Below are 23,503 nucleotides of genomic sequence, written 5' to 3'. Positions count from 1 at the left end.
AACTATTAAACTCCCAGACACCTTTGGTCTTGAGCGGCTCCACATACACACACTACTGAACACTGTTGTTAGGCCCCACATCTGGTACTCCCCCGTTAGGACTTGGAATGGTGAAGAGTACAAGGTGAGCTATAAAGCTCAGCAAGTAATAAGTTAGAAAGAAATAACTGTAGCTGAATCGAAGAAATATCGATATTGATTAAAACTTACTGAACTGATGCTGAGAATAAGTACTGATTTAACTTGTACTGAGTATAGTTACTAACTGGTTGCATTCATAATAATGTAATGCACATAAACTGTAAATTAAATACAAGTATGCAACTTTGGCTCATAAGCCTACATAACTGAAAAATCATACTTGACTGATCTGAATCTTGCAAACAGAAAAACTGTAAGCACATACTGTGGGCAATATGCCCCTGGCTCCCTGGTCGACAACAAGCGAGCAAAACAAAACTAAAAACTAAACTGGTGGAATCCCCGCGGACCAGCCGCCTGGCGCGCTTAATGCAATGCTGTGCACATATATATGCTGGCACACAAGATGTAGTGCTCCATATAAAATCGTGCCAAATGCTCATACCAAAAGTGTATGCACATAATCTCACAAGTAATGCTGATCATGTCATAATAATATACTAAACATGTAATCTAATCTTCAATGTATTAGAATACAAAGATTCTATGAACTATGTATTATGGCATGGGCATGATTAGCTCAATATAATCTGACATTTAAATTCAATAGGCGTATTGACTATTTTATTGAAATTAAACTTGAATTGGACTTTCTGGAAGCCTACTTGAAATTCTAAGAAGACCCATCCGGATACTGGAAAAAGGGCATACGGATATTCTGAAGGGTATTTGGATAATCTGGGATAAAGGCTTTCAAATACTAAAAGAAACAACTTTAAGAAAATATGGAATTCGAGACAGATTGTTACCCTTTCGTATTTTAGCCATAACTATCTGTTCTGAACTCCGATTGAGCTAATTCAAATTTATTTGGAAAGATAAGAGGAAGACATACAACTTTCATGTTTTTAGTTTTATGAGATTCAGGCTCCATCAAGGTCAAAATTGGCCCGCAAGAGAACAAAAGCTTTCTGGAATGCTGAGTGGACAGATTGATACCCTTTCGTATTTTTTTCATAACTCTCTGTTCTGAACTCCAATTGATCTGATTAAAATTGATACTGAAATAAAAGAGGAAGACCTAAAATTTTCATGTTTTGAATTTTTCAAGATTCGGGCTCCATCAAGGTCAAAATTGGCCCGCAAGAGAACAAAACTCAAAGAGACAACTTTAAGAAAACACGGAATTCGGGACAGATTGTTACCCTTTCGTATTTTGGCCATAACTCTCTGTTATGAACTCTGATTGAGCTGATTCAAATTGATATGTAAATACAAGAGGAAGAACTACAACTTTCATGTTTTGCATTTTTCAAGATTCGGGCTCCATAAAGGTCAAAAATGGCCTGCAAGAGAACAAAAGCTTTCTGGAATGCTGGGTATCCAAATACCTTCATCTTCCAAGCCTAGAAACAAAACACGGACAGAGACTCCATGGGTTTAATTCAAAACTTAATAAAAACACCATTTCGAATGAAATCTTGGGAAACCAAGTCCCAATTGATAAGAATCAATTATATGAATCAACAACGGATTAAAGCTTGAAGAATCACAGATAAAAATCCAACGAATGAATCTATTCATGCACACTGTTATGCTAATATATATGTATGTATAATTATACGATTAACTGTAACCAAATGAATCTGAAAACCAACAATGGATTACCAAGAAAACTGATATCAAGGGCTTAATCGAATCCTAAAAGAAAGCTTTACAAGGATAACTTGAAGAATCAATGATAAAACTATCACACAACTTGAATCCACTTACTGTCATTCATGTATATATATATATATATATACTCTTTATATGGCTGGAAAACTGATCTGGAACTCAATGTAAATCTTACAAAATTGAGTTTGATTGCTACACATGCTCCCGTAAGAAGAGTTTACAAGGAGAAGAACTTGCCTTTGATTTGATCAATCAACCGATGAAAACTAAAATGGATGAAACTTGAATGAACTCTAGGCTTCTTCAATTTCTTTTCTTTTGTTCTTCACGGCATGACTCCATGCTAGACTCTAAAGGCTTATATATATGTATATATAAGTGGAAAATACAACCCTAAATCCCATAACTCATACTTCTTTTGAAATTAGGAGACTATAATTTAATCCCTCTTCTCTCAAGGATTCTTCCAACATAATAACTCTTAATTAAATAATTTAATTCTAATTAACAAACCTCTAAAAGACTGCCATGTCCTTATATTCAATTCTCACAAATTAATAAGAATCTAATGCTATTTAGATACTATTTTCTCAAATAAAATCTCAATTGCCACATTAAATAATTAACTCGCAAAATCTTAAACTAAAAATTAATTAAATAAATTAATCAATGCTAAATAAATACTAAACCCTCTGATGGGTCGTTACAAAATGGCACTTTCCAAGTGCACGATGAATTGAATTGAAAGTAAATGGCACTTAGCTAAGTGCATGATGAATGAACGATGAGATGAATGTATGTAATGTAACCCATGTGTTTAAGTCTTGCTACTATGAAATCTAAACGCTTTGAAAGGTCCATGATGTAAGATATAAGTTATGATTGATGATTGATGAATGATGATGTATAACCTTATGGTTAATGATGATGTATAACCCCATTTAGGGTTCATGTTAGTAAGAACATATGTTATGTGTTAATGTTAAGTTGAGAACGTATGTTATGTTTTAAGTCATGTTAAGGATTAAGTTCTAGAGACGATGATGTAAAGATTTGATTTATGATTTATGTTAAAGTAAGATGTCAGGTTTGATTCTAGCTTCCGCAATTGAGATAGATGAGTATATGATGATTTTCTCTTTCGAGAATAAAATAAAATAGGGAAATTCTAGGACGGATGCGAGGAATGATGCGATTTATTATGAGTTCGAAAAGAAAAAATTTATCGTCCCAGGATTGTCCCAAGTCATAACGCGCCCAGGAAAATGGGACGTTACAACTACCCTGCACATTTATTTATCAAAACAACAATCAAATTCGTCAAACATTAATTCTCTTATTAAAGCAGGTATAGGGCAATTATACTCTCCAGTGTGCGAGTGTGCGTGGTTATTTATAGACAAAAACAAAAATCATAGAATATTTGATTTTAGAAGGTGATTAAGATGATCTAAAGGCAAGAATTAAAACTAAACTAACATTGAATTTTAGCTTGGGTCAAGACAATTTCAGTGTCAAAACCAATTAATTCCCTATTTAATAGAAAAGATATAATACCCTATATTTTAGTGAAGTTGTCATGTATTTTAAGTGAGTTTAAAATATCAAAAAATATGCTTCAAATGGCAACAAGTGATCGAATCAGCTACAAGAAGTGCCTTGGAGCTTAGATACCTAAGGACAAAGGTATATCTTTGACGAGTGTCTCGAGGCAAGATTTGTGATGTTGAAAGAAATCAAATCAAAAACGATTTTCAGTTATGCTATGTAGTAGCCTAAAAGATCGAATGATGGTAACAGGCTTTTGAAAAATCGATGGAACCCTGAGGAGACTCTAATTTTGTAAATAAAACAACCCTGACATGGTTTAGGGATGAAACAAAGGTCCTATGAAGGCACTGGAATGAAATCATACTTATTGAGTAACTTTGAATTATTAAGTTTGGATTTTAAATATCTCGATGAGAATAAATTTGATGTTTGAGGGTGTAATTGTAATTAGAGAGTTATCCATACGAAATAAGGATGAAATTAGGAGATCATGTAGTAAAATATCAAAGTTTGAGAACTTGAAATAAGGGCTAAAATGATATTTGGAAGAAGTTTGCGGTATGAGCTTTGGATTTCAAAAATTAAATCCATTCTAGCTTTGGATTTGAAAGCCTATTCAATTATAGCTTTGAGTCTTTGGAGTCCATGGCTTATCCTGAGACAAGTGGCACCATGTGATTGGTTCAAAGAATCTATAAATAGAGATCATGGGTTGTTCTCAAATCATTCAAGAGAGTTTGAGGGTTAAGTCATTCCAAGTTGAGGAGTTTGCTCTTGAGAGAGGGGAGAAAATTCTGCAAGAAGGAGGGAGGAAATCGGAGAAGAATAGGGGGAGAACAAGTATCGTCGGAGTTTCAAGTCTCTGCCAAAGTTCACCCCCAATAGTAAGAAAAAAGTGAGGTAAGTCCTATCTTTTTTGATAATACTATAGAAGGGTAAGAGAAGGTCGCACAGGTTCAAACGGGGGTTGAATCGGAGATAAAACGAGGGAGATATGGCCGAAATACGAAAATAGCGCAATGTTGTCTGAAATTAGGGCCGTGCGTGAGATACATGCACCGGAAAGTGGCTGTGCGTGAAGGCGGGTAGGCCACTTTATGGGTGGGTGAGGGCGTGTTAAATGTCATTTTTCCATTAAATTTTTTAGTTATGCCCCTACTTTAATTTCCATCAACCCTATGTAGAAATATTTTGGGTTTGGTTTACCAAAATACGTATTTTCTGCAAAAACCTAGGACATTTGCAGTAAAACCATACATTCTAAGAGATAAACCAACAAGGTGAGACTCTTGGTAAGCACCTTAGGTGAATCCCACATCGACCATGAAAAAGGGGGGAACTGGGCATATAAGTGAGGAGGGTATTCTACATAATGACGCGCGTTTTGGGATTAAATCCTAGAACGATAAAACTGGAGATTGGTTGCTACTTGAATCGGACAATACGTTGCTATGTGGACCCCGATCGTTATAGATTGGTATCAGAGCAGTGTTTTGAGGAGTCTCTAGTACACACATAGGATGTTGGGTAGAGTTAGGACTTGTGTCCGTCAATTAGATAAGTTGGCCCAATTTACAGTATTCTAACCCTAAATGGTGATGTAGGAAGATGAGTGATAGAAGAAGACGACCCTGTACTCGCAGTCAGGCTACTTCTATGCCATGCGAGGTTCCAGTTCCCATACCAGGCTCACCAGGGGAGTCTGGTAGTGACTTGCGACAGAGTATGGTCGAGATGCGAGGCATGTTGGCAAGATTGATGAGGGTAGTCGATACCCTAGTTACCAATCAGGCGAGGCAACCGCAAGTACCACAAGAAGCAAGAGGTAGTGGAGGTGATTCGCCAGTTACTCCAACCATTCCAGTCGTAGAGACAGATACCGGGAGCCAATTACTAAAGGATTTCATGACCTTCTGACCACCAGCATTTCATGGAGGTACAGATGCAGCAGTAATAGAGAATTGGATGCTATCAATAGAGAAGCATCTCTAATAAATTGGTTGTGTGGATGAACGATGAGTACGAATTAGCACGTTCATGTTTAGAGGTAATGCCGAGAGATGGTGGGAGACTGCCCGCCAGAGGTTTGGTGATCGAGAGCCCACATGGGTCGAGTTTCAATAAGTGTTCAACGACGCTTATTGCCCAGCATGGGTCAAGGAGAAGAAAGTCTATGAGTTTGTGGAGTTGGTACAAGGTACTAACATGGTGGCTCAGTACGAGGCAGAGTTTACAGCATTATCACTATATGCTCCGGTGTTGGTGTCCACTGAAGCAAATAAGGCTGCCAAATTCTAGAGAGGATTGCATGCAGATATCTGACATGCGTTTGGAGGAGCTTTGAGCATGGATTATGCCACAGTGGTCCAGCGAGCGTATGCTATTGAGCAAGATCGCAATGAATGGAGAGCAACACAAGCAGCTAAGAAGGGTACAGGTACATCTCAAGGTTCATCCAATAATAATAAGAAGAGGAAGTGGACAGCTGGACAAGGAGATAAGACAGAGAATAATCCACAATGTGGTCAGTGTGGGAGGAAGCATGGGGGACCGTGCCTAGTTGGGAAGAATGTATGTTACAAGTGTGGATAAGAAGGAAATAGGAAGAAAGATTGCCCGAGGAATCAAGCAGCACTCCCCACACTAGAGGTGACTTGTTTCAAGTGCGGACAGAAAGGACACACTGCCAACAGGTGTACTCAACCACCCCAGAATAGAGGTTAATAGGCGAATCAGAGGCCAGCAGCAGTTAGAGGGCCAGGAGCGGCACCTATACCTGCAGTACCAGTAGCTCAGCATCCACAGCCCGCAGATAGACAAGTGAAGGGTGGAGTTTATGCACTTACCACAGTTGAGGCAGAGCAGGGCGACGGGACTATCCAAGGTATTTTATCCCTATATGGTCATGATGTGCGTGCATTATTTGATACTGGTTCCACACATTCTTTTATTGCATTACACACAATATGTTATGTTCCCCATTCCCGGATTTCTTTGCCGTATCACTTGATTGTGTCTACGCTAGGAGATAAGATTATGGTAGCTAGAGAAAAGTTTGAGAATTGTGAGATCGAGGTCCATGATAAGAAGCTATTGGGAGATTTAGTAATTCTCGATATTAAGGATTTTGATTTGATCCTTGGCATGGATTGGTTGTCATGGCATTATGCAAAAGTCGACTGTCGGCGAAAGATTATTAACTTCGAACTACCTCAACAGCCGATTCTTATTTATAGAGGAGTCAAGCCTATGTTTACGATTCCTATGATCTCGGTGATGAAAGTCGAGAAGATGATACGTGACGGATGTGAAGCTTATTTAGCTTATGTAACCATTTACGAAGGAAGCAAGAAGAAGTTATCCTAGGTACCAGTAGTACGTGAGTTTCTAGACATTTTTCCTGATGAGTTACCAGGATTACCTCATCGGAGAAGATCATAGTTTACTATTGAGTTATTACTTGGTACACAGCCTATCTCAAAGGCTCCATATCGGATGGCACCTAATGAGCTAAAGGAATTGAAGGCCCAGTTAGAAGAATTAATAGAAAATGGTTTTATCCAACCCAGTTCATCCCCGTGGGGTGCACCAGTATTGTTCGTGAGGAAGAAAGATGGATCTTTGAGATTATGTATTGATTATCGCCAATTAAACCAGGTGACAGTGAAGAATAAGTATCCCTTACCTCGAGTGGATGACTTGTTAGATCAGTTGAGAGGAGCTAAGGTATTCTCGAAGATAGATTTGAGATCGAGATACCATCAGGTGCGAGTTAGAGATGATGATATTCAGAAGACTGCTTTCAAGACTCGCTATGGACACTACGAGTTTGTGGTGATGACATTTGGGTTGACGAATGCCCCAGCTGTTTTCATGAATTTGATTAATCGAGTCCTATGTGAGTATCTAGATCAATTCATTATTGTCTTCATCGACGATATTTTAGTCTACTCACCTAATGTGGAGGAGCATACGAAGTACCTTACTCTAGTATTGTAGAGGCTTAAAGAGAAGCAACTATACGCCAAGTTCAGCAAGTGTGAGTTTTGGCTTACTCATATTGGATTTCTAGGCCATGTGGTTTCTACAGACAGTATTTTAGTGGATCCAGACAAGACTAAAGTAGTTATGGATTGGTCGAGGCCGACGACTATGACAGAGATACGTAGTTTTATGGGTCTTGCGGGCTATTATAAGCGATTTATTGAGGGATTTGCTCATTTATCTTCCCCTATGACTAAGCTAACAAGGAAAAGAGATAAGTTTGAATGGAATGACACGTGTGAACGTGCCTTCCAAGAATTAAAGATGAAGTTGACTACTGCACCAGTTTTAGCCATTCCAAGAAGTGGAGAGAAATATTCCATCTACAGTGATGCATCCCATTTAGGTTTGGGTTGCGTATTGATGCAAGAGGGTCGAGTTAACGCTTATGCATCCAAACAATTGAAGAAACACGAGGTGAATTATCCCACTCATGATTTGGAGTTGGCAGTGGTAGTATTTGCATTGAAGATATGGCGACACTATTTATATGGTGAGACAGTTGAAATTTATACAGATCATAAGAGTTTACATTATCTCTTATCCCAGAAAGAATTGAACATGAGGCAAAGACGTTGGGTCGAGTTATTTAAAGACTTCGACTGTAAGATTTTATACCATCCAAGAAAGGCTAATGTAGTAGCCGATGCTTTGAGTCGACGAGGAGCTTCTATGGCGACGATGATGGTTCAAGAATGGAAGTTATTGGAGCAATTGAGTGCTCTATCTATTTTAACCCCAGAGGATAGTACAGTGATGAGTTGCGCTTATATGAGGGTGCAACCCGAGTTATTTGATTTAATCAAGGACCAGCAAACAAAAGATGAGAAGTTGACACGGATTTTGGCAGATATCGAGAAATTTTCTCCTTTGGGATATACTCTATGGAGTGATGGTATACTCTTATTCCAGGGACATATTTGTATACCCAATGATGGGAATCTTAAGCAAGAGATTTTAAATGAAGCACACAAGAGTCGGTACACTATTCATCCAGGTGTTGCGAAGATGTACCACGACCTTAAGCAATAGTATTGGTGGAGTGGTATGAAGAAAGATGTAGCCAGATATATTTCACAGTGTTCAGTAGCGGAACATCAGAAACCCGCAGGTTTATTACTTTCATTACCTATTCCGGAGTGGAAATGGGATAACATTGCCATGAATTTTGTGATGGGTTTACCCAAGACGACTAAAGGCTATGATGCTATATGGGTGATTGTTGATCGTTTGACTAAATCAGCCTATTTTCTGCCTATTAAGAAGACTTATCCATTGAACAGATTTGCCAAAATTTATATTGAGGAGATCATGAAGTTACACGATGTTCCATCCGACATTATATCAGATCGAGATCCTCATTTTACTTCTCATTTTTGGGGAGCTTTGCATGAGGTGTTGGGATCTCAACTGAAGTTTAGTACGGCATTTCATTCGCAGACAGACGGTCAGTCAGAGAGGACTATTAGGACTCTTGAAGACATGTTGAGAGCTTTTATTCTAGATTTTCAAGGTAGTTGGGATGAACATCTACCTTTGGTGGAATTTGTCTACAATAATAGTTTCCATTCAAGTATTGGAATGTCACTTTATGAGGCTTTGTATAGGAGACCATGTCGATCGCTGATATGTTGGGAAGAGATTGGAGATAGGTCTTTATTAGGTCCTGAAATTATTGAGCAGACGATAGAAAAGATCTGAATGATCAAAGCAAGAATGAAGGCAGCACAAGACAGACAGAAGAGCTATGTAGACAAGCGACTACGAGACCTCGAGTTTGAGGTAGGCGACCACATTTGGTTGAGAGTCATGCCTATTAATGATGTGCGGAGATTTGGCTTAACAGGGAAGCTTAGTCCCCGTTACATTGGTCCATTTGAGATTTTGAGACGGATAGGGACTTTGGCATATGAGTTAGCTTTGCCACCTCAGTTGTCTCATGTTCACAATGTGTTCCATGTTTCGATGTTAAGGAAGTATGTGCTAGATCCTCGGCATGTGATCAATTTTTAAACTCTTGAAGTTAAAGAACATGTATCTTATGAAAAGATGCCTACCAGTATTTTAGAGCGTAAAGAGAAGACTTTGAGGAATCAATCAATTCCTCTTGTGAAAGTGCAATGGCAGCAACATTCGTCAGAAGAGGTGACTTAGGAGCTAGAAGAAGAGATGATGCGTCTTTACCCCTCATTGTTCGAGTAACCAGTTACTAATTTGGAGGACCAAATTCTTTTAAGGAGGGGAGAAATTGTAACGACCCGTTAGCGGGCCCAGTATTTATTTAGAATTATTTAATTAATTATTAAAGTAATTGATTAAGAGAATTTTCCATTTAATTATTTAATGTGGCAATTTAGATTTTTAATAGTGAGAATAGTATTTAAAGAGCATTTAATTCTAGTTATTTATTTTGGAAATTAAATGCTAGGACATGAGAGTCATTTAGCAATTTGTGATTAGAATTTAATTATTTAATTAAAGTTATTATATTTGAGGAGTCCACACGAGAGAGAGTTTTGGATTTGAGAAGACTCCAAGTTATAGTAGGAGAAGAAGAAGTGGGCTTTAGGGCTGCTTCTCTTGCGTATATATATAGAGAGAGTCATAGATTGAGTTTCTTCACGCCGTGGAGATTAGAGATCGCATAGAAGAAGAAAAGAATTCAAGAGGAATTGCAGTAGTAGTGAATTGCATAGCAGTTCGTTAGAAGTATTCGAATCTGATCAAAGAGATTGAAAGGCAAGTATTCCATCCCTGTAATCCATTCTTACGGGATTATAGTTCAGTGATACCCTCAATTGATTCAAGATTTCTCAGTGTATTTCAGATTAATACAGTCAGTATGTGTGTATATATATATGCATGCATATACAGTGAGTTTATATCAGTTCATGCACTTTTCTTTGCAGCGACTCCATTAAATATGATCGTTAAATCATTCCTAAGTTGTTTCATGTTGATTGGGATTTGTTTTCCCAAGATTTTATTCAGAATGATGTAGTTTTGTTAAGTTTGAATCAAGAACAAAGTCTCTGTGAGCGTTCGTCTCTGGGTTTAAAAGTTGCAGACATCTGGATAGGTTACCTCATATCCGGATAGGTTAGAGGCTATCCGGATGGGTTAAAAATTTTATGTGAGTGACATCTGGATAGTTATTGTTCATATCCGGATGGTCCAGTGATATCTAGATGTTTTGTTTTCATATTCAGATGTGTCCAGGAGTGATTGTGAGTAGTATTCGAATGCTTTGAGTCGTATCCGAATGTGTCTAAGTTATCTGTGAGTGATATTCAGATGCTTTGTGTCGTATCTGGGTGAGTCTAAGGCTTTTTGAGAGTGATATCCGGATACCTTGTGTTGTATCCGGATATGTTAAAAAATGTATGTGTCTTGTATCCGGATGGGTCCTTACTCATCTGGATGTCTCTCACAACCCACCCAAAGTTTCATGTGCCTTGTATCTGGATGGGTCCTTACTCATCTGGATGTCTCTCACAATTCCATTCAATTCATGTGTCTCATATCCGGATAGGTGATTTTCATATCCCAATGGGCCTAGGGTGTATAACACTCACACCGAAATTTCATCTTTTATCTTATTTGGTTCCATTATCTTCAAAACCCCAAAGTTAAGCGTGCTCGGGTTGGGGCAATTCTATGATGGGTGACCCCTCGGGAAGTCTTCAAGTTACAAAAAATAAATCATTAAATAATTAAATAAATGGAAGTCTTCTAGTAGCAATGTCCAGTAGTGTGTGTATGTGGAGCCACTCAAGACCAAAGATGTCTGGGAGTTTATTAGTTAGTGTTTAATCAGTTTAGGTTTATTTTATATTTTAGTTTAGGGATTTTCCCTTAGATGTAGTTTATCGTTTTCGGTTGATGTTGACTCAGAGTTTTATTTTGGTTGATTGAGATATTCACTATGGTATCAGATTTTAGTTTATCAGTTATTTTATTTTGTTCCCCGTAGCACCTGGTGCTACGGGGAACAAAATAAAATAACTGATAAACTAAAATCTGATACCATAGTGAATATCTCAATCAACCAAAATAAAACTCTGAGTCAACATCAACCGAAAACGATAAACTACATCTAAGGGAAAATCCCTAAACTGGAATATAAAATAAACCTAAACTGATCAAACACTAACTAATAAACTAACAACTCCCAGACATCTTTGGTCTTGAGCGACTCTACGTACACACACTACTGGACACTGTTGCTAGGCCCCACATCTGGTACTCTCCCATTAGGACCTAGAATGGTGAAGAGTACAAGGTGAGCTACAAAGCTCAGCAAGTAATAAACTGGAAAGAATAACTGAAGCTGAATCGAAGAATATCGATACTGATAAAAATACTTACTGAACTTGTACTGAGAGATATAATAATCACCGGATGGCATTTATAAGATGTAATGCACATAAGATGTAAACTAAATGCAGGTATGCAACTTTGTCTCATAGGCCCACATAATTGTAATACATACCTGACTGATCTGAGTCTTGCAAACATAAAAACTGTAAGCACATACTGTGGGCAATATGCCCCTAGCTCCCTAGTCGACATCAGGCGAGCGACACACAAATTGAAACTGAAACTGGTGGGATCCCCGCGGTCTAGCCGCCTGGCGCAAATAATGCAATGCTAACATACGATATGTAGTGCTCCATAGAAAGTCATGCTCAATGCTCATACCAAGATGTATGCATATAATCTCACAAAATAATGCTGATCATGTCAAAATAAATGCTAAACATGTATTTTTCTCTAATATATTGGAATCCAAAGATTTACTCGTATTTTCCCTTGAATTGCAATATTTTCTGACATTTATTTAATTATTTAATGATTTATTTATTGCAACTTGAAGACTTCCCAAGGGGGTCAGCCATCATAAAATTACCCCAATCCGAGCACGCTTAACTTTGGGGTTTTGAAGATAATGGAACCAAATAGGAGAAAAGATGGAATTTCGGTGTGAGTGTTATACACCCTAGGCCCATTGGGATATGAAAATCACTCATCAGGATATGAGACACAAACATATTTGAACACATCCAGATACAACTCAAGGTATCCGGATATCACTCTCAAAAAATGTAATACCCCAAAATTTAATGTAAAGGTTGAATGTTGCAATAAAGTGTTTATGAAAGTTTAGGGCTTAAGTGTAAATGAGAATGGTTTTAGGACCCAAAAGCAAATATCATAACTTGTAAAAAAGATAGCTTGCCTATAACGAATGGGAATATTAGTAATGATGAATCCTTATCCTAGAAGCCATGTGTTGGAGAGATAGGATTGGTTGAGAATTTTCCTAAAGTCTTAAAGTCTTATGGTTGTAATGATTAATCATACACCAAAAGTCTTGGAATGGCTTAACTTGGAAGACTTGACTTGGAAGACTTAATTTGGAGGACTTGTATTGGCTTGCAAAAGAAGAGGATAATAGAGCTTATCCTAAAGCCACGTGAGGGAGTATTTGGAGGTTTAAGATTGGAAGAAAGAAGAAGCTTGAATAGGAAGATAAAAATATTCAAAGGTTGTAATTATTGATTTTTATCCTAAAGTCTAAACTTGGAGGATTAGGATTGGCTAGGATTTTCTTGCAAAGGAAGAATATCATAAGGCTTATCTTCAAGGTGTATTTGATAGCCTAGGATTGGAAGAAGTGGAGGCTTGCTTGAGAAGATTGCAAAAATTTCAAAGTTGTGATAATTACTTGGGTGGAAAATAAGTAACTTGGAGGCCAAGTGAAATCTTCAGGATTTGGGAATTTAAAGGCTATATAAAGGGAAGGAGTTAAGGCCATGTGAAGCTAAGGATAAAGGAAAGAAAGCAAGTGCAAGAAAAACCAAAGAAAAAGTAAAGAGAGACTTGGTCGGAAAACTTCCAAAACAGAAAAGAAACTAAAAATGTAAGCTAATTTTATTTTATAGGGTTGTAGAGTACGAAAGGAGGAGTCCATAGGTTCAAACAGAGAGCGAATCAGATAAAAAATGAGCAAGATATAGCCGTTTTAATTTTGGGTTGCAAAATCCGTAACAAGGAAGGAGGAGGCACGTGGCCACCCTTTCAGGGGCGCGTGAGAGCGTGTCCGGTCTCCGTTTGGCCTAAAATTTTCACCTTTGTTCTCCTATTTTAATTACCTACAACCCTACGTAAAGATATTTAAGGTTTGGTTCACTGAAATACGTGATTTCTGCAAAAATAGCCCCTAGTGCTCGAAAACGAGCTATAAGCAGTGCAATCGAAAGGGAAACGATCAAGGTGAGTGGTTCTCGTGCATGCTTCCTCTTAATCATTCTTGGTTTTATTGTGAGAGGTTCTTATGCATGCTCCTTGATTCCCATTGATCACTCTTGGTTTCCACTTGTGAATGGTTGTTGCTTACATCTCATGTTTCCCTATTTTCGAGCATTTCTTTCCTATTTTGCTTACATCACTGAGTTTGTTGTTGTGGTTTGTCAATGGAATTAAACATGACTACTCTTGCTCGTAGCTTATGGTTTGCATATCATATTTTCCTTGGTTTGTGCACCGTGCCTACCTGATATTCCTTAGTTTGTACATATTCCTTCTGCTTTGTCTTCAACATGTTGTTTGGTGATAGTTGCTATTGGTGGATTGGGAACTTGTATATGATGTTTGGCCGCTTGTTGGGAACATCACGATGATCGGGGGGGGGGGAGGGGGCAATCCCGTGCCTAGAGGTGGGGTCGTGCTTAGAGGTGAGGCTGAGGAATTGGACCATGATCACGTGCCTAGAGGTGGGGCTTAGCCTAGAGGTGAGGCTGAGATGTTTCACACAAGTGCTGGCAAGGATAATGGTGACTCTGGGAGACTTCCTACTATATTGTATTTTGCTCTTGCATGTGCTATTTCTTTCTTTCTTACCACTCACTTAGATGTAATAATCTAACTCAAGTGTTTCATACCCCTGGAACATTCAACGTTCCAGGTATGTTAAACTTATCAGGTACTCCAGGTTCTAACGCGAGCAAGGATTCAGAGGTGGTGCTTGGCTGATTTAGAGTTGGATTTATTTGTGTACCCGTGTAATCCCAATATTGTAATGTAAATAGTAGTTAAGATACTTAAGGATGTATGGTGATTGTGTACGGTTCTGTGACTATACTGTAAAATTTATGTATTTGTGAAGCTGCTATAACTCTCTGATATGTGGGTGCGTGACAGACTTTTATTTAAACTTGAGGAAATCCTAGCTATTTAGCATACTCAGGTTCGATCCTTCCTTCCGTTGATAAAGGATTTCCAATAACGTCCAAGGTCATTATTAACATATAATGAATATCTTATTGCTTCATTGTGTAATGAAAAGTGGGGCGTTACAAAAAGCCTTAGACTCATCCGGATATTACTCACAATCACTGTTGGACACATCCGAATACGAAAACGAAGCATCCGAATACCACTGGACCATCCGGATATGAACAAAATCTATCCGGATGTCACTCACATAAATCTTTTTAAACCATCCGGATAGCCTCTAACCTATCCAGATGCTACTCACATGCTCTGAAAAATCTATCTGGATAAGAGGGAACCTATGAAGATGTTTGCAACCTGATAACCCAGAAACGAACGAACACAGAGACTGAAACTTGATTCAAACTTAATCGAAACTACACCATTCCGAATAAAATCTTGGGAAAACAAAACCCAACTGATATGGAACAATTATAGAGATGATTCAACGATGATATTTACTTGAATCGCTGTAAAGAAATAATGCATGAACTGATATAACTCACTATAATACACACATATATATATACGTATCTGTATAATCTGAAACTCAGTGAAGCATTCTTGAATAAACTGAGAACGAACTAACATGAATCTGTAATGAAAGGAATTATAGATAGGATACTTGCCTTATGCTAGCTCTGATCGGATCGAACAATTGCAACAAAAATCTCTTAAGCAAAACTTGAACCCATTGTTGCTGCTCTTGCTCTCTGTTCTTGCGGCATGAAGAACATATGGCTATGGTTAAATATATATATATAAACAGCCCTAAGCCCATCTCACATTCCCATTATAACTTGGAGACTAGCAAAACCTTCTCCTATTGGGACTAAGAGACTCTTAAACCCATAGCCCTCTCACAGATGGATTCCCATTCTCTTAATAACTCTTATTAATTAATTAAATTCTAATAACAACTTCTTAAATGACCCTCAAGTCGTTGCATTTAATTTCAACACTAAATAAAGAATTACATGCTATTTAAAATCTATTTTCTCAATTAAAATCTCTAAATTGCCACATTAACAATTAATTGGCAAAAATCCTCCAAATAAAAACTAATTAAGAAATTCAATATTTTCTAAATAAAATCTAAACCCTCTAATGGGTTGTTACAATTTCTCTCATCCTTAAAAGAATTTGGTCCTCCAAATTTGTAATTGATTACTCGAACAATGAGGGGTGAAGATGCCTCATCTCTTCTTCTAGCTCCCACGTAGCCTCTTTTGACGAGTGTCCCTGCCATTGCACTTTCACAAGAGAAATTGATCGATTCCTCAAAGTCTTCTCTTTTCACTCTAAAATACTAATAGGAATCTCTTCATAAGACACATCTTATCTGACTTCAAGATTCTGAAAATCAATCACATGCTGAGGATCTGGCATATACTTCCTCAACATCGAAACGTGAAACACGTTATGAACATGGGACAACTGAGGTGGCAAAGCTAACTCATATGCCAAAGTCCCTATCCGCCTCAAAATTTCAAACGGACCAATGTAACGGGGACTAAGCTTCCCTGCTACGCCAAATCTTTGCACACCTTTAGTAGGCATGACTCTCAACCAAACATGGTCGCCTACCTCAAACTCGAGCTCTCGTCGTTGCTTGTCTACATAACTCTTCTGTCTGTCTTGTGCTATCTTCATTCTTGCTTTGATCATTCGGATCTTTTCTGTCGTCTGTTCCATGATCTCAGGACCTAATAGAGCCTTATCTCCAACTTCTTCCCAACATATCGGTGATCGACATGGTCGCCCATACAAAGCCTCATAAGGTGACATCTTCACCAATACTATCGCTTAAAGTCATGGTACATCTTCGCAACACCTGGATGAATAGTATACCAACTCTTGTGTGCTTCATTTAAAATCTCTTACTTAAGATTCCCATCATCGGGTATACAAATACGTCCCTAGAATAAGAGTATACCAGCACTCCGTAAAGTATATCCCAAAGGAGAAAATTTCTCGATATCTGCCAAAATTCATGCCAACTTCTCCTCTTTTGTTTGTTGGTCCTTGATTAAATCAAATAACTCGGGTTGCACCCTCATATAAGCGCAACTCATCACTGTACTATCCTCTGGGGCTGAAATAGATAAAGCACTCAATTGCTCCAATAACTTCTATTCTTGAACCATCATCGTCGCCATAGAAGCTCCTCACTGACTCAAAGCATCGGCTACTACATTAGCCTTTCCTAGATGGTATAGAATCTCACAGTCGAAGTCTTTAAATAACTCGACCCAACGTCTTTGCCTCATGTTCAATTATTTCTGGGATAAGAGATAATATAAGCTCTTATAATCTGTATAAATTTTAACTTTCTCACCATATAAATAGTGTTGCCATATCTTCAATGCAAATACTACCGCTGCCAACTCCATATCATGAGTGGGATAATTCACCTCGTGTTTCTTCAATTGTCTGGATGCATAAGCATTAACTTGACCTTCTAGCATCAATACGCAACCCAAACCTAAATGGGATACATCACTGTAGATGGAATATTTCTCTCCACTTCTTGGAATGGCTAAAACTGGTGCAGTAGTCAACTTCATCTTTAATTCTTGGAAAGCACATTCACACGCGCCATTCCATTCAGACTTCTCTCCTTTCCTTGTTAGCTTAGTCATAGGGAAAGATAAACGAGCAAATCCCTCAATAAATCGCCCATAATAGCCCGCAAGACCTAGAAAACTACTTATCTCTATCACAGTCGTCGGCCTTGGCTAATCCATAATTGCTTTAGTCTTGTCTGGATCCACTGAAATACCGTTTCCAGAAATCACATGGCCTAGAAATCCAATCTGAGTAAGCCAAAACTCACACTTGCTGAACTTGGCGTATAGTTACTCCTCTTTAATCCTTTGCAATACTAGAGTAAGATGCTCCGTATGCTCCTCCACATTAGGTGCGTAGACTAGAATATCATCGATGAAGATAATAATGAATCGATCTAGGTACTCATGTAGAACTCGATTCATCAAATCCATGAAAACAGTTGGGGCATTCGTCAACCCAAATGGCATCACCATAAACTCATAGTGTCCATAGCGAGTCTTGAAAGCAGTCTTTTGAATATCATCATCTCTAACTCGCACCTGATGGTATCCCGATCTCAAATCTACCTTCGAGAATACCTTAGCTCCTCTCAACTGATCTAACAAGTCATCCACTCGAGGTAAGGGATACTTATTCTTCACTATCACATGGTTTAATTGGCGATAATCTATGCACAGCCTCAAAGATCCATCTTTCTTCCTCACAAACAATACTGGTGCGCCCCATGAGGATGAACTAGGTCGGATAAAACCCTTTTCTATTAATTCTTCTAGCTGAGCCTTCAATTCCTTTAGCTCATTAGGTGCCATCCGATATAGAGCCTTAGAGATAGGTTGTGTACCAGGTAATAACTCAATAGTAAACTCCGATCCTCTCCGAGGAGGTAATCCTGGTAACTCATTAGGGAAAATGTTTGGAAACTCACATACTACTGGTACCTCAGATAACTTCTTCTTGCTTCCTTCGTCAGTGGTTACATAAGCTAGATAAGCTTCACATCCGTCACGTATCAACTTCTCGACTTTCATCACCGAGATCATAGGAATCGTAGACATAGGCTTGACTCCTTTATAAATAAGAACCAGTTGTTGGGGTAGTTCGAAATCAATAATCTTTCGCCGACAGTCAACTCTCGCATAATGCCGTGATAGCCAATCCATGCCAAGGATCAAATCAAAATACTTAACATCGAGAATTACCAAATCTCCCAATAACTTCTTATCATGGACCTCAATCTCACAATTCTCAAACATTTCTCTAGCTATCATAATCTTATCTCCCGGCGTAGACACAATCAAGTGATACGACAAAGAAATCCGAGAATGGAGAACATAACATACTGTGCGCAGTGCAATAAAAGAATGTGTGGAACCAGTATCAAATAATGCACGCACATCATGACCATATAGGGATAAAATATCTTGGATAGTCCTGTCACCCAACTCTGCCTCAGTTGTGGTAAGTGCATAACTCTACCCTGCACCTGTCTATCTGCGGGCTGTGGATGCTGAGCTACTGATACTGCAGGTATAGGTGTCGCTCCTGGCCCTCTAACTGCTGTGGCCTTTGATTCGCCTGCTAACCTCTATTATAGGGCGGTTAAGTACACCTGTTGGCTGTGTGTCCTTTCTGTCCGCACCTGAAATAAGTCACATTTGGTGCGGGGAGTGCTGCTTGATTCCTCGGACAATCTTTCTTCCTATGTCCTTCGTGTCCACACTTGTAACATACATTCTTCCTAGCTAGGCACGGTCCGCCGTGCTACCACCCACACTGACCACATTATGGATTATTCTCTGTCTTATTTTCTTGTCCGGCTATCCACTTCCTCTTCTTCTTATTATTGGATGAACCCTGAGATGTACATGTGCCCTTCTTGGCTGCTTGTGTTACTCTCCATTCATTGCAATCTCACTCGAAAGCATACGCTCGCTGGACCACCGTGGCATAATCCACGCTCAGAGCTCCTCCGAACGCATGTCGGATATCTGCACGCAATCCTCTCTGGAATTTGGTGACCTAATAATACAAGTAAATCCTTGTATTCCAATATATTAGATCAGATTACATGTTTAGCATTTATTTTGACATGATCAGCATTATTTTGTGAGTTTATGTGCATACATCTTGGTATGAGCATTGAGCATGACTTTCTATTGAGCACTACATATTGTGTGCTAGCATGTATGTGAGCATTGCATTATGCGCGCCAGGCAGCTAGTCTGTGGGGATCCCACCAGTTTTAGTTTCAGTTTGTGTGTCGCTTGCCTGATGTCGACCAGGGAGCTAGGGGCTTATTGTCCACAACATGTGTTTACAGTTTTTATGTTTGTAGGACTCAGATCAGTCAAGTATGTATTGCAGTTATGTGGGCTTATAAGCCAAAGTTGCATACCTGCATTTAGTTTACAGTTTATGTGCATTACATCTTGTAAATGCGATCTGGTGATTATTATATCTCTCAGTACAAATTCAGTAGGTATTTTTATCAGTATCGATATTCTTTGATTCAACTTCAGTTATTCTTTCCAGTTTATTACTTGCTGAGCTTTGTAGCTCATCTTGTACTCTTCACTATTCCAGGTCTTAGTGGGGGAGTACCAGATGTGGGGCCTAGCAGCAGTGTCCAGTAGTGTGTGTATGTGGAGCCACTCAAGACCAATGATGTCTGAGAGTTTATTAGTTGGTGTTTGATCAGTTTATGTTTATTTTATATTTAAATTTAGGGATTTTTCCTCAGATGTAGTTTATGGTTTTCGGTTGATGTTGACTCAGAGTTTTATTTCGGTTGATTGAGATATTCAGTATTGGTATCAGATTTTAGTTTATCAGTTATTTTATTTTGTTCCCCGTAGTACCTTTTCCCGGGTAGTTCTAGGAGAGGGAGTGTTACAGTAATGGTATCAGAGCCGACCCCCGAGCCTCTGAGCGCGGTGGTGGGGCAAACCTTAGGAGGACGCTGAGTCCCTAGGGGGGTGCGTGTAAGCACCTTAGGCGAATCCCACATTGGACGTGCAAAGGGGGGGAACTGGGCATATAAGTGCGGAGGGTGTTCTACATAGTGACGCGCGTTTTGGGATTAAATCCTACAGCGATAAAATCGGGGATTGGTTGCAACCTAAACCGGACAATGCACTACTACGTGGACCCCAGTCGTTACACTCATATACTCCAAATCCTATTTTTTGTTCTCTTATGAGATACTTCCATTGCATGAAACGTGTTTTGTGAAGTTCTTGTACGTAAACTCTTATTGTTCTCTTATGTGAAATTATGTTGCATATATGAAATGTATTTTTCTGAAAAATATATGATGTTGGCTTTTTAACTGTTGCATTTACAAAATTCGTGTGGCCATATTGTTGTACCTATTTTTTGTTAAATGAGAGAAAAAGTCAGATATCCCCCAAGAGGCGCTATGCATGCGCCATCAAGAAAGCTCTCGTGGGGAAGATTGTGAGTTTAAGGGACAGCGGATGTGGTGCTTGCATGAGTTCTATGAGGTCAAGCCAATGTGACATGATTAGGGACCTCCATGGAGGCACTATGTGTGCGCCATTGAGAAAGCTCTCGTTGGAGGAGGCCGACATGTTCACAAGGCACTTCAAAGTAGTCTTCGTTATTTTCCTCATACGTTTTATACTTGTTCATGCATTGATATAAACTGTTTTTGGAGTTTCTCACTAGAAGATTCATCTTCTAATTGGACTATGTCCCTGGAATATTCAAACATTTCAGGTTCGACAAGCGAACCTATGTATGTTTTGGATATGTTTAAGACGTTCAGTTATCACTTGTGAGAGAGGATGTCCATGTAATGCATTTTGTAGACGTCTTGAACGATTTCATTTATAATAAATAAAGTATTATGGTTGTGAACCATATCAGGTTCGATCTAGCTTTCGCATTTAAAATTTTAGCACCTGTCTTAGCTATTCAATTATTAGGTTTGTTAAGTTAAGAAGGTGAAAATTAGGATTCTTGGGAATTTGTGTGATGTATGGCAGTGATTATGATATGGAAAAAATTTTATATTCCCCAAATCCTAAGTTATAACACGCTCGAAAAATTTGGAGTGTTACAAAAGATCAGTAATATTCATCTGAATTAAGTTTTACAGATCTGTCAATAATTTTAGTTCAAGATAATGATAATTCTTGTTTAACCAATCTCCATACATGGCATGGAAATTATAAGGTAAACAATTACCATAAATTGAATTATATTCCACAAACAGAATTTATAGATACAGATTAATCATTTAGGCTTGGGTCTGAAAATATTTTCAGGTTTAGAAATCTCCATACGTGGCATGAAAATTCTAAGTTAGGCTTATGCTCCAATCCAAACTCAAAGATACACTACGCACAGTGCTCAAATTAAATCAAATTAATATTATACATTTGAAGTGCAGCTTTCTTTCAGAATCATTGGCGTTGGATTTAGCTACTCATCTTTATTTGAAAATAAATTAACAGGAATTTAAATGATGGGAATTAAAAGTGTAATATCCCAAAATTAATAAAAGTGTAAATTAAATTTACCTAAATTAAATTTAGTTAAATAATTAATATGATATAATTTTGTGTGGTTGTGTGCAGGTGCGTCGAAGCCATGGAATGGCCAGTGGCCATATTTTTTCAAAGTGAGCAGAGAGTGAGAGATAGAGATCGGGTGAGGGAGATGGAGAGAAGGAGATCGAGTGAGAGAGAGATCCGTGAGCAGCTGAGAGATTGAGAGAGGGAGCGGCGGCCATGGGAGCTGGTCGAGAGCTCAGCCATGGCAACCGAGCAGGGTGGCAGCGGCGGCCGCGTGGGGCGCGGGTGGAAGCGGTGCAGCCGCTTGTGGTGGTGGCAGCCAGAGGCACGCGGAGGCAGCAAACAGCAAACGGCGAGGGCGAAGCTGGCCAAGGCAGCGACTAGGGCAGCATCGGCCATGGCCGCAACGCGCGTAGGTGCAGGGGAGGCAGCGCGGAAGAAGAAGAAGAAGAAGAAGAAGGAAGGGAGAAGAAGAAAGGAAGAAGAAGAAGAAGAAGAAAAGAAGAAGAATGGAGTTGCAGGAGGAGGAAGACGCAGGGAGAGGAAGAAGAAGAAGAAGAAGAAGAAGAAGGAGAAGAAGAGGAGAAGAACATAAGAAAAGAAAAGGAAAGAAAAAAAAATAAGTGAAATAAAATGATTTTGGAATTCTTCGGCATGGAAAGTGATCAGGTACGTGGGTAAAAATTAATAGAAGCATGTTATGTTTAAATTATAAATTTTTCGCGATTAAAATTAATTAATTTGGGTCCCGATTGTGTTATTTGTTAGGAAATGATTTAATTTGCCTCGGGAGCTTGAGAGAGGTCGGAATCAGCTAGTTTCAGATAAGTTCCTAACCCTTTCCTTGTATTCTTTAATTCCCTTGAGAAACCCTATGATTTCTCGTATTTTATACTCTCCCTTCGTCTGTTTCGGCTTGTTTATTAATTATAGAATTTTGAGTCGTTTGATTTAAATTTAATTTATTAAGCTGGCTTCGAGGATTTTATTAGCTTGATTTAATTTAAAATAAATATGAGACTCATTGAGATATTAGTGTGGTGCGCTTACGAGGGATTTTAGACAATTAAATTATTAATATTACACGGTAGATTTATTTAATTAAAGCTGCGATTTTATTTATTGCCAGCGAATGTTTTACTTCGCAGCGGGTGCGCAAGAAAAGCAAGGAACGGCCGTGTAAAGGCAAGCTCTTAACCCTCTCTTCCTAATTCTTACTTCCCGTGAAAGACCTTGTGATTTCCTATACTTTATCCCCTCCCTTACTCTAATTCGGCACCTAACTTTATTTGTTAAATTATTATTCATTTGTTTTAATTTAAATTAAATCCGAGACTTCTAGAGTTTATTTGTTGAGTGCCTACGGGGGTTTGTACCGCCCCCACTCCTTTCGGGAATGATGCTGAACTGGTTTGGGGACTAGGTTCCTAGACGTGGGGGTTTATTTACGATTTTATTGGGTTTACTTACAATTTTTCTCAGATTTATTTATGGTTCAGTTAGAGCTATCGAGCAATGGGGCAGGGGTCGGTTGTTGGTGACGTTGGGGTAGACTATTGTACGGCCCTGAAGTGGACCGTCGGGTGGACACCCCTAGTCACTGGCCGTTGACCGGTGCCGGGCATTGTTGACTAGCTCTGCCGGTATGTGATTTACTGCACGAGTAGATGCATTGTATTACTGTTCATGATTTGATATGCACATAG

This window comes from Diospyros lotus, chromosome 6, assembly GCF_014633365.1.
Source record: "Diospyros lotus cultivar Yz01 chromosome 6, ASM1463336v1, whole genome shotgun sequence".
Taxonomy (NCBI): Eukaryota; Viridiplantae; Streptophyta; class Magnoliopsida; order Ericales; family Ebenaceae; genus Diospyros; species Diospyros lotus.
This window is presented reverse-complemented; position numbering follows the sequence as displayed.